Genomic DNA, 10,951 nt, shown 5'->3' on the forward strand with positions numbered 1-10,951 from the left:
AATGAATTTAAAGTCACAAAAATTTTGGCTTCAGGCATTCACACTGCTTGTGTAAATCCACCACTGCTACAAGCATTACAACTCTTTATAAAGGTTTGAGACTTGTTTTATAGTTTAAAATCTAGTCTATCTTTGTGAATGTTCTGTGTGGCCTTAAAAAGAATATGTATTTTACTATTGGATGGACAGTTCCATAATTGTCTTTTAGGTTGGTAAAATAATTTGGTTAATAGTGTTACTCATGCTTTCTATAACTTTACTGATTTTCTATTTGTTCTACCAATTACTAAGTATTGAAATTCTCAGAGATAATTGTAGAGTCTATTTTTTTCTAGGAGTTCTTTTAGCTACCATATAAATAGGTGGCTATAAAGAAATACTACAGTAATAAAATGCCTCTAATTTTACTGCTCATGCTAGATTTGGTAATTCTCAATTTCAGCACTACAGAATATAAAATATTATAGGGTCCTTGAATCAGCATAATCACATCACAGCAGTGGTAATCTATCTGTGCTGCCAAGGTCGTATGTGAGACCTACATAAGGTCTGATGTGGGATGTAATGGTTAGGATTCATTCAATGAATCAGAACTATTATTGTCAATATGAAATAAGAGATTTATTGTGGAGATTACCCCTTATGCAACTATGCAAACTGGTGAAGAAATTTAGGGAAAGCTGTTGCATCTTTGTCTAATGGAGGGTCTGACGTTTCCAAAGGTCAGGAAAATCAGTCACAGGAAGAAATAGCGTACATGAGCCACAGAAGTGTGAGGACAAACTGATTGGTGAGAGAATGAACTCAAAGCCTCATTTGTCTTGATGGTCTCCCGTGCAGATACTGGTGGTGATGAACAGAAGAAGCTAGTACGCTTGGCCATAGTACACCTGAGCCTATCCTAGGTTCCTAAAAGCTACAGGGGATATCTTGGAACGTGCGGAGCTACGGGGACAGTTGCTGCACTGTCCCTAGAAAGCAAGCCACCAGCGGGGAGCTTATTCTCTGTAAGCTGCAGTAGTGTGGGGTTCCCCACTCTGACCTTCAGTGTGTAAGGGGCTCTGCTGCACTTAGCCATAAAAAGGCTCATGCTAATTTCGCATGAACCAATCATAACCTGGAATCAAATAGAGAAGGAATTTCTAGGAAACAGTTCCAGCTTAGATAAGTTCACTCAGTAGAAGACTACCACTGATGTATGGAGGATAATGGATCTTAAAACAACAAATGTGCAAACAAATTTAAAAAATCAGATTAATGGCTCAAATGTATACTAGTGTCAATATTTACTTTTTATTAAAATAAAAGTTTGAAAAACTTTTGGAGCTCAAAATTTAGGCATCAATCAATTCATGGAATGCTATTATTCGATATGGACAATTTGAATAATTTCACATCAGGTTTTTTATTTTTTTAATGCAGTTACTCCAAAAAGTCATTAATCTGAAATTTCTAAGTCCTTTTATTCATAGACTTAGCATTCATTCAACTAATCAAGGACCTACTTGAATAAGTATTTCCAAATATTCTTTCATTAATGCTTCTTTTACTAGAAAAAAGCCTAGCACAGTATCTGGCACCTTGTAATTACTTGGTAATGGAATCTCTTTGAAACTCAATGTAAGGTAATAAATTTAAGATGTGGAACATTAAGTAATCATATTCCTGTGGAATATTCAAAAGTAGATGCAGAAGACACAGAATTCAAAATGCAAGTTTACATGATTTGTATCTTACTTGACCTCAATTAAAATAACTATTTTATCAAAGATAGAGGGTTAAAAAAGAAACCTAGAAGAATGTCCTTAGTCAGTGTGGAAAGTTTGAGAAAGATACAGCAACGACAACAACAGTAAAAAACTATCATTTATTAAGAGGGAGATGGACAGAGAGAGATGGTCAATTTTAACAATCAAAAAAGCTACGAATAGAACAATTTATCTTAATTTAAGATTTTAATATTAATGGCTATTTCAGACGGAGTATTTTTGCAGTTTCGCTTCGAGATTTATGAATTTATGGAATTATCCTTTGACAATTTTAGTCAGAGTTACGTGTACTGAAGGACAACATTCCAAAAAACATGAAACTTTATGTTAGTTATTGCTTATTTTCTTCAGATTTCAACTGGGATTCAGAATCCAGATGATTGCCAGCATGCCTAGAATGCCAATATATTACTGACAGTGACAATCTCAAGTGAAGAAATATCTCTTTGCATCTTTTTACATGTCCATTAATTTACAGAATAAGTGTGGATTGTGGGCCTATTTTGTTCTAGACCCCACTCAGGCGTTGGCTACAAAAAGCCAGGTACAGTAGGGCTCCTGTCCTTAAGGGGCTTACAATTTAGCAGAGCATGCAAATTGATCAGTAATCACCCACTGGTAAATGTTAAGGTAGACATAGACATAGCATATGGTAGAAAAAGATGTCTCTCATCCAGATTGTGGGATCAATAATTATTTTCTAAGTGAAGTCATCATGAAACTGAGATATGAAGTGTCAGCAGGCTGAAGATGGCAACCCCAGACAGAGTATCCAGCACACAGGAAGCATAAACTGTGAAACAATAAGCAGAAGGTGTGGGCTAAGTAAGTGGTGGTGGTGACGGTGGTGTCTAGGGCAAGATTCTAAAAGCTCCCCTATACTAAGACCCGTGGAGCATTTATTGACGTGCAATAATTGTGGATTTAATAAATGCTATGTGAGGACATGTATACCTGACTGAGAAGTAATGTAACCAATGAATTGTACACTGTGGCTGTTATTCCTGTTTTTCTGTCCCTATCCTTCTCCATGACAGGTACAAAAGCTTTAAAAGCATCTAAAATGATATAATGCGAAGCGAAGATACAATTACTGTCCCGAAGGGCCTTATAATCCAGTCTGGAAGAGAAAGCATATACGAAAATTACCTGAAGACAAGAAGACTAGATCAGAGGTAGAAGTGATGTTGATAGTGGCATTGGTTCTCTATAAGCCCCAAAGTGTTTTCTAATGAAATGTCTCCTGGAGACATTTTCCAGCAGTAAAGGACAGTGGCCCCTTATTTTTTTACCCTCTACAATCTTAGGGACATAAAACTGTGTGGCAATTAGTCTATTTTTCAAGGTAAGTTAAAGATTATGTTCATGGTAAGGAACTGAATGTAAATCACACAAGGATTACTCTGTCGACATGTCACCCTCTGCTTTTATTTCACTACCGGCATGGAGGCGTGGACTTAATGTTATTTCTTAAAGGCTTCTCAAGTGCAGTAGGGCATATATTCATTGGCCTGAGGGATGGGTTACATTTCTCCAAGAAAATAAAGTAATGATCATCAAATAGGGTTGCTTTAAATGGACCAGCCTTGTAAATACTTTTACATAGCTGAGTCTTTAGAGGCTGCAAGGCATTTGTAAGTTGGAAGCAAATTTCATGCAGTAGAGACTTGGAAATTCTATCATTTCAAGCTGCATTATGTATTGAAGAGGCCCCAAATAAAAATCTTGGAAAGAAGTTACTAAGAATCTATAAACTAAAACTCTGGTGAGAAATTACAGGCTTCTTGGCAATGTTAACTTTATCTTTTGCTGAGAAACACTGCATTGAGTTTAAATTTGGGGTACCTACAAAAAGCAAATAACAGCCACAAAAAAATAAAACCTAAAAACTATCTCCCTCCCCTGCCTCTTGTTTATATTTTACCCCAGTGTGAATGGTACTGGTTAAAAGATAAAAACCAAGACCTTAGTTTCTTTATGCGTAAAGTTAAATTAGAATAAAATAAGACAAAGCAGGTGAAAACTCTAAAATGATACCCAGAATAGGAGATTGTGTCGTAGGTTAGAAGTATTTTGAGCAAACCTTCCATCCTGTTCCCTCACCTCCACAGAAGTATACTTCCCCATCTTCGACCTGGAGAGAAGTCAACAGAGTTTTAGTAGACAGGATGAGAATAGAGGAATGATAGATACTTGCATTCTTGGGCTGTGCCAAAGCCAGCTAACACTGAAGGATAAGTTTTCAGAGATTTTGCAAGCCAGTTGTCAAATAAGCCATATTAGAAAATCAATAAAAATAAAAACAAAGGTAATACCTACTCAAAACATATCACTTCCCAACTATTTTACTACCACTTACTAGTCTACACTTAAGGTTACTTACATTTATTAAATCTATATTAGTGTATATTGGGCTCCTGCATATCTCTTCCTAGCTCTGCCTTTGGATGATAATAAACTTGCATTATCAAGATGAAAATCATTTTAAGTGATATAACAGACATACAAATAATTTGAAATAAGTTATACCTAAGGTAGCAGCAGAAAAGAGCAACATCAAAATACCTGCTGATAATTGGCACTTGGCTAGTGTCTAGGAATTTGGATTCCAGGAAAGTTCTCACCATTTCTAGAAATTGAGACTAGTGACTCACTGTGCCTGAACTGTACAATGTGGTTTATGCTGAACACCAGCTTTCCTTCTGGGAAGTTGAAATTTTGGTACGTGCTAGGCGGAAGTTATGTGCATGAATTGCCTCCAATAAAAACCTTGGCACTGAGTCTCAAATAAGCTTGCCTGGTAGATAACACTTCACATATATTATCACTATTTAATGCTGGATAAATTAAGTTCTGCACATTCTACATGTGACTCCACTGGAAAGGACCTTGGAACCTTGTGCCTAGTTTCTCTGGATTTCTCTTCTTGCACATTTACCCTTTGCTCAATTTACTTTGTATTTTTTACTTTTTGTTGTAATAAATCTAATGCTGATCCTTGTGAGTTTTTCTAGCCAATGGCTGAACCTGGAAGTGGTCATGAGCTTCCCAAAACAGCGTTACATAAACTTAGTGAGAAAAAAATGTACAAACGTGAAAGGGACTTTGTCTTCAGTAAACTCTTACCTTGAGTTTCTTGATTGTGGTTCTGAAGATTAAAGACTGCTTTCTCATTTAATATGTGCAATGTTTAAACTTTATTAATTTAGTCCATAGATCCCAGACTTTAATTTATAGTGTTTGGGAGCTATATATACTGGAGATTTCAGTAAATCTTTTGATTAAGTCATTGACTTTTGATTGTGAGTCACCATTGGGAGATTTTGGTTACCTCCCAATGCATGTAAATTTGACCCTCCTCAGGACTTTTTTGTTATTTTCAATCAAGGACACAATATACTTCTTTTAATATATTTACAGTGTAATGAGTTTATGAGATCTTGCTATAAACATGCTTAAAGGCTAAACATAAAAATAGGGTGAGTATAGAAACTGACATGCATAATTCATTGGGAAAGGTATTATGCAAGTTCCAAGCTCTAGAGAATGGTTACATAAAATTTTAATGAAGGTTTTGGCAACCCAAAACTCATCTATGCTCTTGAATAGCACAGGGGAATAACACTTTTCTCAAAGGTAGATCTAGACAGTTAACCCATAAATTGTCAAGAAGATAAGTTCATTAAAGTTCTTATAGACCTGCCCAAAAATTAGACAGAGTTTCCATGTTCCTGTTGTTCCAACTATCTTTTTAATACCTGTGTTGCTTGAAAGAATAAAATAACATTTCCCAAAGAGGCCAATCAAATGTATTATATTAATATTAGTGCCAAAATTATTATTAATAATAATATAATACAAAGTATCTGACAGTGGCTGGATTTTATGTATAAACCATCTAGGCTAAAGGGAACAAATTATGAGTTTAGGGTAATTATTCTTTAAATGGTGCCTAAGAACTAGGCACATGCCATTAGCCAGCATACGTAGGAGTTAATAGTTCATTAGCAACAAGGCTTACTGGTGAGACTTATGCTTTAACATCCACAACTGAAAAACATAGCTTTAAAATTAATAGAAGACAAAGATTGCATATGGAACTCAGTACACAGCTGCTTGAATATTATATGTATAAAATGCATATACATATTTAATACATTTTAATTTTCAAATAAGTATTTTGTTTATTTTCCTATATTTGGATGGGTTTGGAGTTTGGGTAGCAAAGATCTGAAAAGTCGTAGGAGACCGTAAGATTCACACCACTGATGAGTTACTCTAGGCAGAACTGCAGCTGATGCAAACATAGGTTCAGTGAGAAACAAGGATATCAAACCAAAGGTAAAAGTAAAAGAGTACAGCTTCTTTTTTTGCTTTCTCCCCCTTGCTTTTATCCAAAAACATAATTTTTAAATTGAAAAGATTTTGATCCTGATATTTTTCTTTGATGTGAATTGGATAGCTGAAGGTTGATTGATTAAGATCACAAACTATGAGATTTTCAGAGATATTGGAAAGAGAGGAAAATGCCTCCATAGGCTTAAAAATGAACTTTTCTTGCATAGTGACTGAAATTCTATTATGTACGTAAGAAACCACTGGTTATGTTAAGTGGGGAAAGTGACCAACTCGTTCTGTAAGGCATGGTCTACCGTTGTAAAACGTATACACCTGAAGGAAGAGAAGCCTTATAATTCGAAACAATGACTACCTCTGGGTGTTAAGAGTCCATAGTCTTCAGAGTTCAGCATATTTTAGCAAAGGAACATACATTATTTTATAATCTGAAACAATACATTCCTTATATACCAAAACATGTGACAGTGCCTGTGTCTACAGCAAATATGCAGATAGACACACCTCGGGCATGCTCACTCCTACCACACTGCTCTTTCTGACTTGTCTGTCTTGCGATTGAAATTAATGAGCTCCTACTGTTGACATCTCACTGCCACTTGTACAACTAACTTTAGCTTTAGACCCTACTTAACTATATGGCTCTTGTCTTTGATTTTGCTGACCTTTTATAGAAAATGTTTGTTGAAGATTTTAAAACATCTCTGCATTCACCGTACCAATTGACTCTGGAATTATTTGGGGTTAATTACCTGGTCTCCCACACACACTGAAACACATCTTCATTACCCCTTCATTCTCCCGAGTCACGCTTATACAAACACATTTTTTTTGTGAATATTCTTGAACTCCTTCTTTCCCAGACTTTAGAATTACTTCTTATTAGGGGCCTATTGGCCCTCTCCTCAGTCCTCAATTTAAACTGGAAGGTTGCTGTCTCCATGCATCCACCTTGATCTCTACTATCTAGTACACGGTAGGTTGTCACTAAATGTTAAAATTAGAGAATAAGTAAAAGAGTCATTTAGTACTTCAGAGAAGCCCAGCAGAAATATATCTGCCTTCTTGGGTTAGTACTTTCTTTCACTTGACTAAATGCTTCCAAAGTTTTAACTCCTGGTTACTTAGAACAAGGATTTACTGTCTAATGCAGCCCAGGACCATGTCTTTGGGGGAAGGCCTGCATCCATCTCAGATAACGTCTTTAGTGTGAAAGTTGTTTCCACTGCTCAAGGAAAATAATGAAAAGTCAGGTTTTGCGTTTAAACCTTCCAATGAAGGAGGCCCAGTCCTAGAAATTCTCATTTTTAATTTGTACTTTCCCAAACCTGTTTGTGGATTCCTCATCCCCTGCTATTATGTAAAAATCATCAATAGCAGGGTAAATCTTGAGATCAGTTTGGATTTTATCAAAGTATCACCCTTATGATTTGAGGATATAGGACCCCAACGAACTGTGATAGATTTAGTGGTGAGGATGGAAATAGTAGCTTTCTGATAATCTGAAAATTATATCGTATATGTTGGTTTCCAGGAGGCCAAAATATTTAGAGTTCAACATATCTATTAGTCCTCTAATAAGCTACAAATGTTAAATAAGTAGACAGAGAAAACAAGTTATTTCCAGTACTATATTTTACTAACCATTCACTGAAGAATACACTGAGCAGTCAAATACGTGTAATCAAAAAGCAAGAAATTCTCTTTTAATGTTCCTGTAGAGGCTTACAAAGAGTAAGATAATTGCTCTAAATTACAGAAGCAGGCTGTGTTTCATTTGCTTTGCTTTATTCTTCTGTTGAAATCAAACCATGTCTTTGGAACCTCAGCAATTTTCAACAAAAAACTTAAATAAACGATGTTTAGCAAGTGTTTAAGTGGGATGGAGACTGCACAAAGAGCAGCTTTTCCCAAAAACTGTGGAAGACAAGGGTTGTTTTGTAATAAATTTCAGTTCAATTCTTGTTCCCTACAGATTGATGGAACTGTAGCATGTTCAACTGTATTGTTGTGTTTTGCTTTGAACCCGAGACTGTATTCTTGGTCTTTCTGAAATAATATTATCTGTATGTGCTCCCAAAAGTTATTGACATTTTGGCCTGCCTAGGTCAATCATGGTCAAAGTGAACCCAGAACTCATTTGCAAATGATGTGTCAAAAAACAATATGCGTTTGTATTGTTTTTTAAGGGCATGCCTGCCATCAAAAGAAGCAGAAACAGTTCTTAGAATTGCACAAATGCAATATATTTTTATCCAAATATTAATGCTTTGGCACTATTCTGTAACAAATTGGGTTATAAAATATCAGTATACTACACATTATAAAATTAGTATTTAAAATATTTATGCTTAACTAACACAATTGAAGCATAACGAAGGTCATGCTGCCGATTTCTGGTAAGAGAAATTAAACTGACATGTCAGATTTGGTGACAGATTACTCATCATTCCAATCACATATACACTATTTTGGCAGTTTACTCTCTTGTGTACCACTGGGCATTTTTTCTTCTAAATGGTAGTTTTGGGGCAGTGCTCTTTGCACTAACAAAGTATATTGAAATGAAAACACTGACTACTACAAAGCAAACAAATGTCTAATGGCCAAGGGATCCTGACTAGGGCAAAGCTGACAGTTCAATTATCCAAACAGGTTACAAATGGCTGCATTTAATATTGCTAAACTTAATTTTATCTGTCTTTAATGTAACACTGAAAATATCAGCATTACTCAGTCCGTAGGAATAAATAAAGAATGCTCATAAATTACTGGGCACAATGAGAAAACATCATAGGTTAATTTGTTGATGTTAGCTTTTATCATAGTGAATCATTCAGAGAGACATATAGTTGCCTGCTTAGGGTCTGAGGAACATGAACTCCTTATCTTCTCTCTTTAAATTATCAATTCCATTCATTCAACAGACACTTATAGAACAACCACCCTGTCAGATGCTGACTGATACCTGTGTTAACAATGCATAAAAAGGCAGAGTTAAAAAGGGTCACAATCTACTGAGAGATACAGGCAAACAAAAGAATATTTCAATCAAGGTAGAGGTAAAAAGCAGATGCTAAGAGAACAGTGATGACAGAGGCACAAAATCTGGTTTGGAACATTCACTAAAGAAAGACCTCCCGGTGATGATGGTGGAGTACAGCCTTTGAAGGGTATTCAGGCAAAAGTGCTGGGACAATAAGTGAGATGTGAAAACATTTGCTAACTCATTTGCATTTGGGGAAGAAACCATAAAAATATGCTTCCTAGGGATACACCTGCAGACATCTAGTGTAGTAAAGGAACAATGGATTATTATAGACACTCAAAGCTGAATTGGAAAATATGTGGACAACATTTTAAAATTCTATAAATTCTTCTATGTCTATTTCTCTACATAGGGTTCTTTATACATTCTACTTGCCTAATCTAAGCCATATCCATTCAGAACAGCAAAATAGTATTATGGCTTGAGTATCCCCTATTCGAAATGCTTGGGACCAGAAGGATTTCATATTTCAGACTTTTTCAGATTTTGGAATGTTTGCACATAACATAATGAGATATCTTGGGGATGGGACCCAAGGCTAAACACAAAATTCATGTATGTTTCATATATACCATTATATGTAGAGCCTGAAAGTAAAGCAATGTTTTTAATGATTTTGGGCAAGAAACAAAGTTTTGACTATAACCTATTTCATGAGGTCAGTTGTGTAATTTTCAGTTTGTGATCTCATATTGGCACTTAAAAATTGTCAGATTTGGGGGACATTTTTGATTTTCAGATGAGGGATATCAATCTGTATTGCATTTTTTAGTAAACACTGTCAGGATTAAACCAACAGATTAACAACATAATACCTAAGCAAATAGAAGCCATTACACCATTCTTGTATAGACAAAGGAGATTTTTAAATTATGCTCTTGTTTATCCTAGCTTTATTGAGTTATAGTTGACAAATAAAAATTATATATATTTAAGGGGTATCAAATGAATGCTTTGATGTAGGTATATATTGTAAGAAGTTCAGCACAGCCAAGCTAATTAGCATATCCATTATGTCATAAAGTTACCATTTTTTCTCTGTGTGTGATGAGAACATTTAAGATCTACTCTTAGGAAATTTCAAGTATACAATATATTATGATTAACTATGGTCATGATACTGTACATTAGAACTTATTTATCTTATAACTAAAGGTTTGTACTCTTTGACCAATATTTACTCCACCCCCCCAGGCCCTGCTAACCATTCTACTCTTTGTTACCATGAGTCTGATGTTTTTTAGATTCCAAATATAGGAGAGGTTATGCAGCATTTATCTCTCTGTGTCTGATTTAATTTTGCTCAGCATAATGTCCTCCAGGTTCATCTGTGTTGTTGCAAATGGCAGAGTTTCCTTCTTTATTAAGGCTGAATACTATTCCATCATATATATATATACACACACACACATATAGTGTGTATGTATATTATGTGTGTGTATATGTATAGTATATATATTACATACACACACACTACATTTTCTTTATCTATCATTTGTTGGTGAAAGCTAAGGTTGGGCTCATACTTTAGCTATTGTGAATCATGCTATAGTAAATATGAGAATTGGATAAGTCTCAATAGAAAGATACTGCTTTCAATTTGTCTGTATAAATCCACAAGTGGGATTACTGGATACCACGGGTAGTTACATTTTTAAATTTTTGAGGAACCTCCAAACTCTTTCCTATAATGGCTATAACAATTTACCTTCCCACCAACAGTGTAAAATGGTTCCCTTTTCTTTACATCGTTGCCAAAATTTATCTATCGTCTTTT

General features: G+C 35.2%; 1 pseudogene; it reads right to left on the reverse strand.

Moving 5' to 3' along the window:
* The window catches only part of LOC111537249, a 55,525-nt pseudogene extending 51,629 nt beyond the window's left edge, over positions 1-3,896 (reverse strand).
* Between the last annotated feature and the right edge of the window lie 7,055 nt (positions 3,897-10,951).

This window comes from Piliocolobus tephrosceles, chromosome 16 (assembly GCF_002776525.5).
Source record: "Piliocolobus tephrosceles isolate RC106 chromosome 16, ASM277652v3, whole genome shotgun sequence".
Taxonomy (NCBI): domain Eukaryota; kingdom Metazoa; phylum Chordata; class Mammalia; order Primates; family Cercopithecidae; genus Piliocolobus; species Piliocolobus tephrosceles.